This window comes from Lemur catta, chromosome 3, assembly GCF_020740605.2.
Source record: "Lemur catta isolate mLemCat1 chromosome 3, mLemCat1.pri, whole genome shotgun sequence".
Taxonomy (NCBI): Eukaryota; Metazoa; Chordata; class Mammalia; order Primates; family Lemuridae; genus Lemur; species Lemur catta.
Genome location: NC_059130.1, coordinates 27748178 through 27764227, shown reverse-complemented (window position 1 = coordinate 27764227; position 16050 = coordinate 27748178). Strand labels below are relative to the sequence as shown.

General features: G+C 39.3%; 1 protein-coding gene across 3 annotated transcripts in view; it reads left to right on the top strand.

Moving 5' to 3' along the window:
• GATAD2B (GATA zinc finger domain containing 2B) overlaps nucleotides 1–16050 on the top strand; it is a 92688-nt gene that overhangs the window by 39167 nt on the left and 37471 nt on the right. For 2 of the 3 annotated variants that reach the window (XM_045545138.1, XM_045545134.1), the window contains exons 2-3: nucleotides 8248–8301; nucleotides 8640–8812. The exons of the other annotated variant lie outside the window; for it this stretch is intronic. The gene's annotated coding sequence lies outside the window, so the exon portion shown is untranslated. The remainder of the gene's footprint in view (nucleotides 1–8247; nucleotides 8302–8639; nucleotides 8813–16050) is intronic. 3 annotated transcript variants of the gene reach the window in all.

The following is a 16050-nucleotide window of genomic DNA, read 5'->3' as shown; positions in this document are numbered from 1 at the left end:
CCTCCCAGAGTGCTAGGATTACAGCAAGTAGTTTGTTTAAACTAGGGAAATATTATGAATTGGTAGGTTGCCTATTGAACAAGTCTGTTAGAATAGGCTAGCAGTTTTCAAAGTGTGGTCTTTGAACTTCTGAGAATCCCTAAGACCCTTTCATAGAGTCCGTGCTATCAAAAATATTTTTATAATAATATAGGGCATTATTTGCCTTTTTCACTGTGTTGACATTGCACTGATAATCCAAAAACAGTGGTGATTAAAACTCCTGGCACATTAGCACAACTGAAAGTAGTAGCACCAAACTAATAATTATTATGGTCTTCACTGCCATGCGTTTTAAACTTACAGTTAAAAGGAAAACATCCAGTTTCACTTAAGAATATTCTTGATGAGACAGTAAAAACTAATTTTATTTAATTTTGACCTTTCAGTATATGGTTTTTGAATATTTTGTGTGATAAAGTGAGAAGTACTCAAAAAACCGTTCTGGTACATATCAAAGTACAGTGGTTGTCTAAAGGAAAAGTACGATTGTTTGGGTTGTAAGGTAACTAGCTGCTTTCTTCATAGAACACCATTTTTGCTTTGATGAAAGAAAACTGACAAACTATGGTATTTAAACTTGGATATTTGGAAGACATTTTCTTGAAAATTTTCAAGGAAAACAACTGACTATATGTGTGCTCAGTGATAAAATTCAAGCAAAAATTAGAATTTTGGAAAGCTTATGTATTCTTCATAAGTTTGACAGCTTCCCAGTTAGTTTTCTGATGAGCTTAGTGATATTAACAAATGTGGTTTTTAAAAATATAATACATCAAACTTTGAAAGATTTGCATGACTTGGTGAACTAGAATTTTCCAAATAACCAGTGCATGATATGATAAAATCATATCTGGATAAAAGATCTATTCAAAGTGTAAAGTAGGCTGGGGGCTGCAGTGGCTCCCGCCTGTAATCAATCCCAGCATTTTGGGAGTCTGAGGCAGGAGGATTGAGACCACCATCTCTGCAAAAAATAAAACAATTAGATGGTGGCCATAGTGGCACAGGCCTGTAGTCCCAGATACTTGGGATGCTGATGCAAGAGGATCCCTTGAGCCTAAATAGTTCAAGGCTGCAGTGAGCTGTGATTGCACCATGGCACTGCAACCTGGGCAGCAGAGCAAGACCCTGTCTCTTTAAAAAAAAAAAAAAGTGTAAAGTAGATGAATGGATTTTAAGGTAGCAATACTGTTCAAAAAAATTCATTGATTGGGTTTCAGATTTCACATTTGCATCTGACCTGTAGAAACTACTGGGTTGACTTTTTTTAATGAGTTAAAATTCATATAACATAGAATTAAACATTTTAAAAATGTATAGTTCATTGGTATTTAGTACTTTTCCAGTATTGTGCGACCACCATCTTTATCAAATTCCAAAACATTTTCATCACCCCAAGAGAAAACCCATAATCCATTAAGCAGTCACTCCCCATTTCTCCCTCCTGCTGGCCCCTGGCAACCACTAATCTGCTTTTTGTCGCTATGAATTTATCTATTCTGGATAGATAAATTTTGCTGGGTGCATGGTAGCTTGTGCCTGAAGTCCCAGCTGCTTGAGAGGCTGAGTGAGGCAGGAGGGTCACTTGAGCTCAGGAGTTTGAGGTTGCATTGAGCTATGACGATGCCACTGTACTCTAGACCTGGCAAATAAGTAAGACCATGTTTCAAAAAAAATTTCTTTCTTTTTCTTTTTTTTTGATACAGAGTCTTGCTCTGTTTCTTGGACTAGAGTGCAGTGGCATCGTTATAGCTCACCCGCAACCTCAAACTCCTAGGCTCAAGTCATCCTCCTGCCTCAGCCTCCTGAATAGCTGGGACTATAGGCCCGTGCTACCATGCCTGGCTAATTTTGTCTATTTTTGGTAGAGATGAGGTCTCGCTCTTGCGCAGGCTGGTCTTTAATTCCTGAATTCAAGCAATCCTCCCACCTCAGCCTCCCAGAGTGCTAGGATTACAGGCATGAGCCACTGTGCCTGGCCATAAAAGCACATTTTTGTGTGTGCATATAAAGCAAAGTGTTAACTGCATTTTGACTGCAACCCATCACGAGTTTAGGTGAGGAATTTTCCCACTTGTGGCGTCATATCAGTGCTCAAAAAGTCTCAGATTTTGGATTTTTGGATTAGGGATGCTCAACCTGTACACACATGCATATACAGATAGATATAGAAATAGATATGGATGTGTGTGTGTATGTACACGTACATACATTTCTTTGTTCTGTCTTTGTCCAGAAACAATGACACCACCATAGCATTGAGCATACCTGATGCCAGATCTAAGTTTCTAAATACATTTTCCAGTAAAACGAACTAGAGCACCTTGGTTAAATGGCTAGGACAGAGGAAAAAATAAGATGAACCTGGAATATTACGTGTTACCAGAAACTAATGAAATGTTAAAAAAGTGATGGGGAGCCAACTTGAAAGAGCTTTCAATGGGCAGATCTGGGACAATTTGAAGAACAAAAATAATAATAATAATAATGATTTATAACCCATGGAATTAATTTCCACAAGTCCATACTGCTGTAAATAAACTTCGAATAAATAAAGGAAAGGGGACAATTCTTCCTTACAGTGAAATTCAATGTAAAAAGAATGATGGAAACATTAGGCAGAATTACAGTATTAGTTGTTATAGGCAAGAATTGTCTATGGATGCTAAAATTAGTAAGTGTAAGTTTAATTAGAGATGGGATATTTGCACAGATTCTAAGTATCTGTCCATAATAACATTTCAGTGGAGCAACCAGGCAGACACCACCCTTAACCAAGTGATTAAGTTCACATCACTAGTAATACAATATATTGACATCATGTACTTCCTGATATGATACACTGAAAAGGGCACATTACTTCTATGATATTCTTGCCAAAAATATATAACCTCAATCTAATCATGAGAAAACATTAGACAAACCCAAATTGAGGGGCATTTTACAAAAGAATTGATCAGCACTCTTCAATAGTGTCATGGTGAAGAGAAACTAAGAAACGGTCACAGATTGGAGAAGATCAAGGAAGGAGATATGACAACTAAATGCAATGTGGGATTGTGGGTTGTGTCCTGGATCTGAAAAGGACATCAGTAGGAAAACTGATAAAATTTGAATAAGATGTATAGAGTAGTTAATAGTATTGTTTCAACACTATTTGTTTCAATAATCATGCTGGGGTTTTATGTTAACATTAGGCAAGGTAAAGAATATTTGTAAGTCTGTGTTTACAAATATAAGTCTCTGAGTCTAAAATATTTCAAAGTTTAAAACGTTTTAAAAAATGAGTTCATTAAACACTTACAAATCTAAAATTAAAAAAAAATTCCTCCCCTCTTATGTATCTATGTGACACTAGATTCCTCCCCCTCCCCATATACTTCAATTGAAACAACATATCGCTGCAGACTGACTGCAGAAGCAGCTATGAAAATCTGGCTTTCTTCAATTAAACCAGACATTAAAGAGATTTGTAAAATAATCCACTTTTTTCACTAAATTGTTCTTATTTTAGAAAATAGTTATTTTTAACAAAGAATGAGAATGTTCACATGGGTTGGGCTTGTTATTTTTAAATGAATTAATATTTTAAAAATTCTGTTTTACCATACCATGCTCATGGATCGGCAGAATCAACATTGTTAAAATATCTATACTACCCAAAGCAATCTACAGATTTGATGCAATCCCTTTTTTTTTTTTTTTGAGACAGAGTCTCCCTCTGTTGCCCGGGCTAGAATGCCTTGGCATCAGCCTAGCTCACAACAACCTCAAACTCCTGGGCTTAAGCAATCCTCCTGCCTCAGTCTCCCGAGTAGCTGGGACTACAGGCATGTCCCACCATGCCCGACTAATTTTTTTTCTATATATATTTTCAGCTGTCCAGGTCATTTCTTTCTATTTTTAGTAGAGACAGGGTCTTGCTCTTGCTTAGGCTGGTCTCGAACTCCTGACCTCGAGCGATCCTCCCGCCTCGGCCTTCCAGAGTGCTAGGATTATAGGTGTGAGCCACCGCGCCTGGCCGATGCAATCCCTGTTAAAATACCAACATCATTTTTCGCAGATCTAAAAAAAATTAATTCTACACTTTCTATGGAACCAGAGAAGACCCCCATATAGCAAAAGCAACCTTAAGCAAAAAGAACAAATTGAGAGCTATCAATTTACCAGACTTTAAGCTATACCACAAGGCTATAATAACCAAAACAACATGGTACTGGCACAAGAACAAAGACATAGACCAATGGAACAGAACTGAAAACCCAGATATAAAACCATCCACATATGGCCATCTGATCTTTGACAAAGCAGACAAAAGCATACACTGGGGAAAAGAATCTTTATTCAATAAATGGTGCTGGGAAAATTGGATAGCCAAATGTAGGAGAGTGAAACAGGATCTGCACCTCTCACCTCTCACAAAATCAACTACCATGGAAAACAGACTTAAATCTAAGGCATGAAGCTATAAGAATTCTAAGAGAAAATGTTGGAAAAACTCTTACAGACATCTGGAAAGAATGCGTAGGGAAAGAATTTATGAAGAAGATCCCAAAGGCAATCACCGCAACAACAAAAGTAAATAAATGGGACCTGATCAAAGTAAAAAGCTTCTGCACAGCCAAGGAAACTATCATTAGAGCAAATAGACAACCTACAGAATGGGAGAAAATATTTGCATACTACACATCTGATAAAGGGCTGATAACTAGAATCTATGTAGAATTCAGGAAAATCAACAAGAAAGAATCAAACAACCCCATTAAAAAGTGGGCCAAAGACATGAACAGAAACTTTTCAAAAGAAGACAGACTAATGGCCAGCAAACATATGAAAAAATACTTAACATTTCTAATCATCAGGGAAATGTAAATCAAAACCACAGTGAGATATCAGTTAACTCCAGTGAGAATGGCTTTTATCAAAAAGTGCCAAAACAACAAGTGTTGGCATGGATATGGAGAGATAGGAACACTCATACACTGCTGCTGGAACTGCAGCCTAGTACAACCTCTATGGAAATACCTCAAAGAGCTAAAAGTAGAACTACCATTTGATCTAGCAGTTCCATTACTGGGCATCTACCCAAAGGGAAAAAAGACATTCTATTAAAAAGACATCTGTACTCAAATATTTATAGCAGCACAATTCATAATTTCAAAGATGGGGAAACAACCCAAGTGCCCATCAATACATGAGTGGATTAACGAAATGTGGTATATGTATACCATGGAGTACTACTCAGCCACAAGAAGCAATGGTGATCTAGCACCTCTTGTATTATCCCAGATGGAGCTGGAGCGTATTCTACTAAGTGAAGTATCACAAGAATGGAAAAACAAGCACCACATGTACTCACCATCAAATTGGTATTAGTTGATCAACACTTACATGCACATATGGTAATAACATTCATCAGGTGTCGGCCAGGTGGGAGGGGGAAGGAGGGAATGGATATATTCACACCTAATGGGTGCAGTAGGCACTGTCTGGGGGATGAACACGCTTGTAGCTCTGACTCAGGTGGGGCACAGGCAATATATGTAACCTAAACATTTGTACCCCTATAATATTCTGAAATAAAAAATAAATTTTAAAAATTCTGTTTTAATTGTGTTTCTAATATGGTGACTATTTTAGCTATAACCCACAAGCAAAATCTCTTTAAGTCCTTGACTTTTTTTAGCGTGTCCTCTTTAAAGGAGGTTTAAGACTAAAAAGTTGTAAGAGCCACCACAGTGTATGTTGAATAGCTACAACAAAGATCCAAAAATGCAATAGTTCAAACAAGATAGAAAGTATTTCTTTCATGTAATTGCCCAAGGTTAGTGGTTCTATTGTTCCATGTGGTAATTCAGGGACCCAGGTTTTTTTTTAATACCCATTTTTCTGCTAATCCCTAGGACAGTGGTTCTCACACTTAATATGTATCAGAGTCACCTGGAGGGCTTGTTAAAACACAGTTTGTAGTTTTCTTCTGATTCAGTAGGTCTGGGGTGGGGCTGTAGAACTTGTATATCCAACAAATTCCTAGGAAATGCTGGTGCTACTAGTAGGAGGCTCTCTTTCTAGGGCATTGTCCTTCTCTGCAAGGTTGAAGCTGAGTTGCAGCCAGATGGGAAGTGGGAAGAACATGAAAGAGTTTGCCCACTTTTTTTAGTTCTCAGCCAGGAAGTGACACACATCAGTTCCTCTTTATTCCATTGGCAAGAATTTAGCCTTCCTATCAGCAAGGGAGGCTAGGAAATGTGGTGTAGCTGAAAAATCCTGTGGCCAGAACTTCCGTTACTATAGAAAAAGGGGAGAGTTAATTTTGATGGGCACTGAGGAACAATATTATCAAGACATTGGGAGAATAAACACTTAGGTAGAATTAATTAGGGAATATATCTTATCAGATAAAGGTAAGGAATTTATGTAGAAGTGTGGCAAGGGAAGGTCTAAGAGAATGGTTTATGTGAATATAGAAGTAAGACTGTCTTATGGAAGATTGAGACAGACTAGCTTAGTTAGGTGGGCAGAGTAGAGGAGAACAGGCAATAAGTGATAGTGGAAGCTGTTATAACACCTTGAAAGAAGGCTTATTAGTTTTGGTGGGTTGGTTTGTTTTGTGGATGGGTTTTGTTGTTGTTGTTTTGGTTTATGTTTTTTTAGAGACAGGGTTTCACTCTGTCCTCCAGGTTGGAGGGTAGTGGCGGGATCATAGCTCACTGTAACCTCGAACTGCTGGGCTCAAGTGATCCTCCTGGCTCAGCCTCCCAAGTAGCTAGGACTACAGGCATGGAATACCATGCCTGGCTAATTTTTTAAAAATTTTTTGTAGGGGTGGGGTCTCGCTGTGTTGCCCAGGCTGGTCTCAAACTCCTGGCCTCAAGCGATCCTCCCACCTCAGCCTCCTAGAGTGCTGGGATTACAGGTGTGAGGGTGCCTAGCAGTTTTGTATGATAAATTGAAGCAGCAGTGGGAAGCCAAGTGAGAAGCTGTTCTCTCCTTCTGTAAGAGTCTTGAGGTTCTTCTCTGTTGGTGATGCTCTGCGTAATTATTTTCTCACTCTAAATCACAGTCACACAACCATTTAGGGGCTCTTGGTGTCTGGTGTTAATTACCCAAATATGTATGTTTGATCCATATAGCTTTTCCCTAGTGTGATCCCAGGGGAAGGCAGTGGCATGTGTATCTCCCACCCCCTTGGCCCACAAAACCAAATGAAAAACAGGAAGCCAAAATTTAGCTATGCACCTGGAATAGGGTGGGAATATTGGATGAGAGTTGAAGCTTTTTGCTTTGGAAATTGGAAGGAGATGTTTACATACAGACTAACCATTACAAATCTCCATCCAGTAAGAAAGCTAAATAGTCTTCAGACAGCAGGAATCAGTTCTGTCCTTGAAGGTAGGATTCTGTAGCATTTGCTCAGTCTTACACTCCCCCTTTCCCAACCCTTTCCCATCAAAACAGCATATAGATGAACGGTCCAATTATTCATTTAAGAAATAATTACTGAATGATTTTTAAGTGCTAGGAACTTATCTAAGCACTGGGGATATAGCAGTGAACAAAGTAGACAAGTTTGTCTGCTCACCCCATAGAGTTTAAAATGTAGTGATGGAAAGATACAGGCAATAAACAAATGTATGTATAATGTCAGAAAAATAAGGAAAATAAAGCAGGGTTTAGGTAAAAAGGTTAATGTGCTTTCATTTTCAGCATAGGAGATCAGTTAAAGTAGGACCCATGATAATCCTGCCTAAGAAGGGCTTGAGACAAATTCTAATTCAGTGTCCTACAATTTTTGCAGCTTTATTTTGAAGGAGTACGTTTTGGCTCAGTGGAAAGTTATTAAAAGTGAATTGTACTTCTCTTTAGACTCCAGCTTTTTTCTTTGCAGGCTTGATCCTTTGTAGCAGCTCTAGAGATATTTGTAGTAATCTGCCAGTGTCTTCCATATTTGTGTCAAGTTATTTTCTCTAATTTGCCCAATTTATTTCTAACCTACTGGTTGATAACCTTGCCTGGTATAGTATAATAAGCACTTTTGGGTCTGATAAGTCTTGTGTGTTTCTGTCCTCTAAAGAGATTAGAGTGGTTTCTTCTGGTTCCATGTTATCTAAATCTCCTCTTAGTGAGAAATAGTTAATAGTGCTCTCATATCCACACTGATGCATGCTCTTCTCAAGCTGGTGTCCACACCCTTTTTTCCTCCAGTTGCTGAATTCCAGAAATTGCTACCTCTAGAACTGTATGGAATCAACTTCTAAGGTAATCCTATAAAATTGTACATTTGTGCATAGTACAATAATTTCACTCTTTGTAGCATCTAAGATAAAACTTGTTCTATAGCCATTTTGCTTTTCCTTAGGACCTTTTAGCCCTATTTGAGGAATTTGTTCTGTGGTTTGGTTTGTGTGTGTTTAAGTTCCTGTAGGGAACTGAAATGGAGAGTTTACATCCTTGGGAAGTGCAGAGTTAATTGCTGCGAGTGATTGGCAGTAGGAAACATTAGGTAGCTTGGAAGGAGCTCAGCTGTCTGGTTTGCATTAGGGTAGGTTGGAGATGGTGCAGAACAAGACCAATTGTTCTGTGATTTTTTTTGGCAGGACCTGGAAGTGCATTTTGCTTACAGTTTGGTGGAAGACAAACTTTCATTCACCTGTACAGTTGCAAGTACAGAGCACAGGCCTACTAATCTTCAAAGCTTGGTTGAGAAAGGATTTATTTGAGCTGGGTGCAGTGGCTCATGCCTTTAATCCCAGCTACTCAGGAGGCTGAGGTAAGAAGATTGCTTGATGCTAGGAGTTCAAAGCTGTATGAGCTATAATCATACCACTGTACTCCACCCTTAACGACAGAGGGAGACTCTGTATCATTAAAAAAGAAGAAGAAGAAGAAGAATTTATGAATGTATTTGGACGATTATGTCTGCCTCTTTAAAATACATGAATTTCCTCACTTCACCACAATGCAATATATCAGTGTAGCAGAATTGCACTTGTACCCCGTGAATATATACAAGTCAAAAAATAGACTAGGCACGGTGGCTCATGCCTGTAATCCCAGCACTCTGTGAGGCTGAGGAGGGAGGATCACTTGAGGTCAGGAGTTCAAGACCAGCCCGAGCAAGAGCGAGACCCTATCTCTACCAAAAATAGAAAAAAATTAACCTGGCGTGGTGGTGCGTGCCTGTAGTTCCAGCTACTTGGGAGGCTGAGCCAGGAGGATCACTTGAGCCCAGGAGTTTGAGGTTACAGTGAGCTATAATGATGCCACTGCACTCTACCCAGGGTGATGGAATGAGACATTCTCAATCAATAAATAAAGTAAAAAATTTAAAAATAAGTGGAAAAAAATACACGAATCATCATTAGAGAAACCTTTTTCAGGTCTACTCTTAGTGGACTATAAGTAGCTAGGCTACTACTGGATTAGCTATATTTTTATAACATTCTTTTCTGTTATGACTAATTTAGCATACAGAGTTATGAATATTTTTGAAGGGTATTCTGGAGAAATTTTTATGAGGCCAAAAAATTTGGGGAGACTTTCTAAGGTTTATTTATTTATTTATTTTATTTATTTATTTTTTACCATCTGTGGTGTAATAGAAGGGGGAGCTACCTGGTCATTGGAATTCGACATAGGTTTTAATCTCCACTTTACTATTATGTGATCTTGGGCAGGTTTATTTAATATTTCTTTTTTTTTTTTTTTTTTGAGACAGTCTCACTCTTGCCCGGGCTATAGTGAGTGTCGTGGTGTCAGCCTAGCTCACAGCAACCTCAAACTCCGGGGCTCAAGCTATCCTACTGCCTCAGCCTCCTGAGTAGCTGGGACTACAGGCATATGCCACCATGCCCGGCTAATTTTTCTATATATATTTTTAGCTGTCCATATAATTTCTTTCTATTTTTAGTAGAGACAGGGGTCTCACTCTTGCTCAGGCTGGTCTCAAACTCCTGAGATCAAACAATCCTCCCGCCTTGGCCTCCCAGAGTGCTAGGATTACAGGCATGAGCCACTGCACCCGGCCTATTTAATATTTCTGAGTCTCAGTCTCTTCATTCATAGAATGAAGATAGGGACTTCATAGGAATGTTCTGAGAATTAAATGAAGCCTTGTTTCTGTGGTTCTTAGCTCATAGTTCTGGTCTTTAGCATTAGCTCAAATGTTAATTTTCTCTCTTCTATTTCCCCTGTCCCCAAACCCCCAGTACATACCTTGTTACTTTTCTTCCTATTGGAGTGCACTTTCCCCAGTTGTTTTCAGACTTAGGTGGTGAATGTATAACTTGGAAAATGTTTTATCTGAGAAGGAGACTCTCCTGAGAATGTGTGTATAAAATGAGCCTATAGATCATGGTTTTCACAGCAACGTGAAAGATCACAACTGTTTGAAACTCTTCTTTCCTAGCACCCATTATTATTAGTTTTGTGACATAAAGCATGAAACAGAATTTTTGCTTTCTTTTTCTTTTAAAAATATTCCCAAGGGAAGCCTATATCTGTTCTTTGCACAAGGAGAAGCAGGATTTTTATAGATGAGTGCTACAAGAGGTTGGAAGAATGCAGCTAACCCCTGTTTTTTTTTTTTATTTAATTATATACTTCTTAGATTGCTTACTTGACTGTTTCTTTTTTTTTTTATTTCACCATATTATGGGGGTACAAAAGTTTAGGTTATATATATTGCCCATGCCCCCTCACCCCCCCACTTGACTGTTTCTTTTGTGCAAACTTAGAGCAATCATTCTTAAACTCTACTGCCAAATAATTACCAAGGGGAGTATAGAAAAATGCATATTCGTTGGTCCCACCCTAAGAAATTTACTATGAAATGGGCCTGGGAAGATGCATTTGCAACACATATCTGAAGTATTTCTGATTCTGATGTAGGTGGTCTAAAATGACACTTACAGAAACATTGGTTTAAAGTAAAAGAAAAATAACAAAACTAAATTTATTGGGTTCCATCCATGGGTCACACATGTGTCCAGATTGTTCCGTATAGCTGCGATCCCCAGTCCCTGGGCTGTGGACGATTACCAGTCTGTGGACTGTTAGGCATGGGGCACAGAGCTCTGCCACTGCCGTCTGTAGAAAAATTGTCTTCCAATTGTCTTCTGTGAAACTTAGGAGGGGTGGGGGGCACCTTAGTGTGGGCACTGCAGAAGGTGAGCAGCAGGTGAGTGAAGCTTCTTATGTATTTGCAGCCATTCCCCATTGCTCACATCACCACCTGAGCTCTGACCCACCTCCTCCCCCACCCCACCACCCCATCTATGGAAATCCATGAAATCCGTCCCTGGTGCCAAAAAGGTTGAGGACTGCTGTTCTATAGTGATACGTCTCCAAACCTTCTGTGGTGAAGGACAAGTTTTTTGTTTTCTAATATAGTGTGGACTAATACTATTGTAAATAACAGTGGAATGGATTACTAAAAAAGGGAGGTAAAAAGAGATACATAAGGCTGGAGGACAGGATGAGTATATTCATACCTAATGGGTGTGGTGCGCACCATCTGAGGGATGGACACGCTTGAAGCTCCAATTCGGGTGTGGCAAAGGCAATATATGTAGCATAAACATTTGTGCCCCCATAGTATGCTGAAATACAAAAAAAAATGAGTACACAAAATCCAAGCCCAGTATTTTTTATTGTTAGATTCAACAGTAGGCACAAAATTACTTGGTCAAATTAACAAAAAAGTTTCTAAATATTTACTCTCAATTTCTCTGATTATCTTGTTGCAGAGTGGTAATAAACAGTTCATGGACCAGCACCAGTCAGTAGGACACACTTTGAGTAGCATTGCTCTCCAGAAAATGAAAATTATTTTGCATTGAAACTGGCAAGCTGGAAACCTAGTCTCAAAAAAAAAAAAGAGAGAGTCTCGCTCTGTTGCCCGGGCTAGAGTGAGTGCCGTGGCGTCAGCCTAGCTCACAGCAACCTCAAACTCCTGGGCTCAAGCGATCCTACTGCCTCAGCCTCCCGAGTAGCTGGGACTACAGGCATGCGCCACCATGCCCGGCTAATTTTTTTTCTATATATATTTTTAGTTGGCCAGATAATTTGTTTCTATTTTTAGTAGAGACGGGGGGTCTCGCTCTTGCTCAGGCTGGTCTCGAACTGCTGACCTTGAGGGATCCGCCCACCTCGGCCTCCCAGAATGCTAGGATTACAGGCGTGAGCCACCGCGCCCGGCCAGCTTCATAAAAATTTGTGCCGTCTTTCTCTGAACATTAGTAATGTGCTTGTATATTTTTAAATATATATGTAACTTTGTGATGTTTCTTTTTAATGGTCTGGTAAGAACTTTTTGAAGTTGTATGTTTTATATTTTGAATAGATTAGAAGCAGTTTGGCGGTAGGTATCCTTTTGAATTAAAGTTCTGGTACTCCTTGTGTACGGATCCTTTTCTGTTAATCCTGGATTGCTTCTCCCAACCAACTCCCAGTCTCAGGCTTGTTGCCCACCTTTATACCCTTTCTCTCCTTTGCCTAGCTCCTCTTCTCAGAATGTGTTTGCAGAGAACATAGATTTTTAAAGCCAGGAGTTCATTCAACAAAAACATTTTTGAGTGCCTGATATGTACAAGTTAGGTGCAAAAGGTAAGAAAATAAGCTGGGCCTGGTGGCGCATGCCTAAAGTCCCAGCTACTTGGAAGACTAAGGGAGGAGGATTGCGTGAGCCCAGGAGTTAGAAGTTACAGTGAGCTATGATGATGTCACTGTACTATATAGTCAGGGGCAACAGAGTGAGACCCTGTCTCAAAAATTAAAAAAAAAAAAATTATATATAGTCCCTGACCTCTTGGAGCTCACAATTTTTTAGGGGAAATGGACAGGTAATTCTGTAATGAGACAGGTACTGACATGTTCAAAATGTTTGACAGCACACAGAAAGGAAAAACTGCCTGGGGGACTGGAAGTTTTCATAGGGTGACCATATAATTTACCCTCCAAACTAGAACACTATTAAAGGGGAAAGGGACATTGTTAATCATCATGAGAGGACAAACTGTCCTTTGCAAACTAGGACATATTGTTACTCTATTCATAAAAGAAATATCTTCTTATATTCTTAATGTAAGAGTTGGAGGACTTACTGGGTAAAGAAATAGCACATACAAAAGGTTGGAAACAGGAAAGAATATGTTGGATGGCAGGTCAGTATAAAAATTCATGTGTCCAGCCTATAAAATACGTAAGAACAGGAATAGTAGGTTGAAAAGATAAATTGGGACCAGATCATGAAGGGTCCTTTATATTATTGTTGTAGATCAGTAGTCCCCAACCTTTTTGGCACCAGGGACCAGTTTCATGGAAGACAATTTTTCCATGGACTGGGCGGGGGGGGGGGGGTTGCTGTGGAGCACAGGTGGTGATTCTTGGCCTGTTTCCCAACAGGCCATGGACTGGTATTAGGGACTGCGGTTCTAGATAATGGGAAGTCTTTGATATTAAGGTTAGGATGGTAAGATTACATTTTTTTTTAAGATCACTTTATTGGCAATATAGAGGATGAATGAGGTGGGAGGAGCACAAGATCATTTAAAGTATTTGCTGTGTAGGTAAGGAGAGAAAAGATGATATTCTGAATTGAGGAGTGACAGAAAGGTTGAAAAGGAATGGAAAGATGCCAGAGAAATTTAGAACTTTAGAGATACTTAGATTTATGGGGAAAAGGACACTTGGTTTCCAGGGCACCACACTCTCCTGGTTTTCTTCCTACCTCACAGGTTAGTCCAGTCTTTATTGGGTGTTTGCTTTAATTTCTAAATGTGGGAGTACCTCAGAATTCAGGAGTTAGACCTCTTCTCTGTTTATGCTCACTTTTAAATAATCTTGTTTATCCTCATGACTTTATTTATTTATTGAGACAGAGTCTAACTGCTACCCCTAACCCTAACCATAACACCTAACCCTAACCCTATTGCTAACCCTAACCCTAACGCTAAACCCAACCTCTAACCCCTAAATCTAACCCTAACCCATAACAGTACCTAAACCATAACACTAACTGTAAAACACTAACCTTAACCCTAATGATAACCCTAAGCCTAACACTACCACGTCTTGCTCTGTTGCCCAGGCTAGAGTGCCATGGGGTCAACCTAGCTCACACCAACCTCAAACTCCTGGGCTCAGGCAATCCTTCTGCCTTAGCTTTCTGAGTAGCTGGGACTATAGGCTCATGCTACCACGCCCACCTAATTTTTTCTATTTTTAGTTGCCCAGCCAATTTTTTTTCTAATTTTAGTAGAGACGGGGTCTCGCTCTTGCTCAGGCTGGTCTCAAATTCCTGACCTCCAGTGATTTCCCACTTCAGCCTCCCAGAGTGTTAGGATTACAGGCGTGAGCCATTGCGCTCGGCCATCCTCATGACTTTAAATTCCATATATATGTGTATGACTCTTGAATTTGTATCTTCAGCCCAAACCTCTCCCCTTAAGTCCAGACTTCTGTCTAATAGGCATTTCCAACTTAACATGTCAAAACTGAACTTTTCATTTTTTACTCCAAACATGCCATTTTAGTAAAAGGCATCATCATTCATCCAACTGTAGAGAAAAAAGCCCTGGAGTCATCCTTAACGACTCTTTCTCTCATATTTCACATCCAGTCTGTAAATATTTCTATTGGCCTTTCTGTCAAGATATATCTAACTGATATTTGTGATATAAGACTATACTTGATTTGGATCCTGAATTACCTCTCCTTCCTTATTTCCTACCACTCTCCTTCTTGGATGTGGCATTTCATCTTTACCTTTTTACTGTTTCTTGTACAGGCTAAGCACCATCCTGTGTCAGGCAACATCACTGTTTCTCTACTTGTTCTCTACTTGTTACATTCTCTCCCAGATACTTGTACAGCTCATTTCCTTCCTTAATTCAGGACTTGCTCAAATGTAATCTTTTCAGGCCAGGCAGAGTGGCTCACGCCTGTAATCCTAGCACTCTGGGAGGCCAAGGCGGGTGGATTGTTTGAGCTCAGGAGTTTGAGACCAGCCTGAGCAAGAGTGAGACCCTGTCTCTACTAAAAATAGAAAGAAATTGGCTGGACAACTAAAAATATATAGAAAAAATTAGTCGGGCATGGTGGTGCATGCCTGTAGTCCAGCTACTCAAGAGGCTGAGGCAGAAGGATTGCTTGAGCCCAGGAGTTTGAGGTTGCTGTGAGCTAGGCTGACTCCATGACACTCAAGCCCAGGCAACAGAGTGAGTGAGACTCTTTCTCAAAAGAAAAGAAAAGAAATTTGTTTCTTTTCTTAATACTAGAATGTTAAGTCCATGAGGCTACGGACTTTGTTGAATACTATATTCTCATTGCCTAGAGTAGTGCTAACAATAAATAGTAAGCTTTTCATAAATATTATTTCTTGGAATCTAAAATGCCATTGATTTTAGGATGCATCAATATTTTATGAACCAATGGGAAAGAAAGAATGCTGTCAATCGTTAAATTCCATTGATTATAGCCATCTCATATCAGAGGTTAAAAATGGAGGAAATATGTATATTAGAATCTATGAAAAATTATTCATTGAATGAGTGAGGTATAATAGAAAGGAGTCCTTTCACATGAATTCAGGGTTTCTGACTTGATCAAAGGAATAATGGTGTCTTTATTATAAACACAGAATACAAGGAGAGGAATAATAAGGTAGATAGAAGAAGGAAAGATATCTCATGTCCCCATAACTCACCAGGCAGAAGCAAGAAGAACTTTGTATGAAGGGTCTAAGACCTAGATGCTATTCTTGACGCTGTCCACATGTTAACATCCTTGTTACTATGTATCTTCCATACTTGAGGGTAAAAATTTTCCAGATTTCTCCAATTACTACGTTATCCCTGAATTCATCCTCAAAATACTTGTGTTTCTTACTGTGTATGTGCTTCAAAACTGTTTAAAGGATTTCAAGAGAGTCTTCACTTGACCCTTTCAGTGAGATGGAGGTTCTCATTGCCTCTAACCTTCTTTCTGTCTTGTTGGATTGTCTAATTT